Genomic DNA, 2,265 nt, shown 5'->3' with positions numbered 1-2,265 from the left:
TTTAAAAACAACTGTGACAAATAACAGAAAGAATTCCAGAATGCTACACTTGTGATCTATACAAAACACCAACATTTTGGACCGTACATAATTAAAGAAATGTCTCAAACACATTGCAATACTGTACTGCATGTACTATATAGTACATAGAAGCATGCCTTAGGTGGGCATAGGAGTGCAGTTTAAAAAAGGAAAAGAAATATCACATTGTAGCTACTCAATTTCTTCAAAATCACTGAGCAGGAAAAGCAACATTGAACTTCCACAACGTCTATACAGTACCCAGACTTAAATCAAGACTCTCTTCCTCTATTTTTGGTAAACAACTGCATGGTAAACTTAGATGACTTTTCTCCCTGGATTTTACCTGGTAGTGGCCTTTTATTTTATTTTATTTTATTTTATTTTATTTTATTTTATCTTATTTTATTTATTTTTATTTAAAAGAGGGCAGGTTTGGCACTTTTATAATGATGTCATCAATGTTAATATCTCTTGGGATCTCGGGAAGATTCATATTCTTCACAGCTAATACAGTACAGGCTGGAGCTCCCACTAAGCCAGCCACAGATTTCTCCAGTTTATTTTGTGCATCAATCTGTGTAACAGTCTCATTCATGTCGGTCTCCAATACCCCTCCCCCATCACCCTTTCTGCAGGAATATTGTGAACCTTGTCTACATGAAACTTAAATCCAGCTCACAGAAATTTTCAAAACATTTGTCTAATGTTTCCATAAAGAGTTGAATTAGATCTAAAATGACAAGTTCACCTTCTGAAGAATCCACACAGAAGACAACATATAATGTTGCATAATAGCTATAAATCAGTTTGTTGTCAGATCCTCCAATTAACAATTCTCTTTCTAGGAAATTACAAACATTTTCATTGCTCTTAGATACCAAATGGAATGTGTCCCTGATGATTTGCTCCTGTGTATCTTCACCGTAGGGCCGGTAGAACTTGGTAAGCCACTGCTTCCCATAGTTATTGAAGCTGAGGATCACCTTGATCATGGCTGAGCTGGACGACTTGGTGGGTGCTGGGGGCCAGGGCAGGGGTGGGTACACAAGCCTTGCTTCAGGATCTTGACGGTAATCCTTCCAAAATTTGGTTGTTAAATGGAGAAGTCATGGGAATAGCAGCCCCTTTCTCTAAATAGGCTTTATATAATGAGTTTCAATCATTTAAGACTCCATTTAATATACGATGGAACATATTATTTATGTTAACTGGAGGAAGGTGTCCATGAAGTCCCATTTTGCCAAGACAATTTGTAAGTAACAAAGACTCAATTTAATATGATTACTCACTGAGGCGGGGTATCCATGACAACTATGGGATATTTTAGAGCAATGAGTACTATGGCAATGGGGAATTTACACAAGTCTATAGCTACTGTGGTTAAAATGTGGCATACCTGTATGTCCTCTGTTATATGTTCAGGAATTTCCCAAAGATTACAGGGACTATTTTGTTTATCTTTAGCTGGATCTTGAGGTGTAACTGTCATCTGAGCCTCAGTATTAATCAGTAATCAGCCATCAGTATTAATTTATATCATAAAGATTTGCCATTTGATGCATTTTCAACAATATTTATGGTTAATTTATTTTTTTTTTAATTTTTTTAAACGTTTATTTTATTTTTGAGACAGAGAGAGAAAGAGCATGAACGGGGGAGGGTCAGAGAGAGAGGGAGACACAGAATCGGAAGCAGGCTCCAGGCTCTGAGCTGTCAGCACGGAGCCCGACGCGGGGCTCGAACTCACGGACCGCGAGATCATGACCTGAGCCGAAGTCGGCCGCTTAACCAACTGAGCCACCCAGGCGCCCCTATTTATGGTTAATTTAGAACCTATATTGTTGAAAGTGTATTTGTAGATTAGAAACTATATTGTACAGTATTTGAATTGGTGAAAAAGGCAACATCTCTTTATCTTTTCTCAGCTTTATTGAGGTATAATTGGTATATAAAAAACATGCATATTTAATGTATACAATTTCATTAGTCTCGACATCTGCATATACTGGTGATACCATCACCACAATCAAGGCAATAAGTATTCTATCATTTCCAAAAGTTTCCTTGTGTCGCTTTGCTTCCTCCCCCCTCACACCCTGTAAGGAAACTTAACATGAGGTCTACTCTCTTAAGGAATTTTAAGTGTTTAATACCATATTATTATCTATAGGCGCTGTGTTGAACAGATCTCTACAGCTTATTCATCTTGTATAACTAACTATTCACATTGAATAACAACTC

The 2,265-nt window shown here is 37.2% G+C and overlaps 1 pseudogene; it reads right to left on the bottom strand.

The window, feature by feature from the left end:
• Positions 1–433: 433 nt before the first annotated feature.
• On the bottom strand, positions 434–1,637 carry LOC123595720 (annotated as a pseudogene).
• Between the last annotated feature and the right edge of the window lie 628 nt (positions 1,638–2,265).

This window comes from Leopardus geoffroyi (assembly GCF_018350155.1).
Source record: "Leopardus geoffroyi isolate Oge1 chromosome X unlocalized genomic scaffold, O.geoffroyi_Oge1_pat1.0 chrX_random_Un_scaffold_68, whole genome shotgun sequence".
Classification (NCBI taxonomy): domain Eukaryota; kingdom Metazoa; phylum Chordata; class Mammalia; order Carnivora; family Felidae; genus Leopardus; species Leopardus geoffroyi.
Note: the sequence above shows the minus strand (reverse complement) of the source record. Positions and strands in the feature narration are given on the sequence as shown.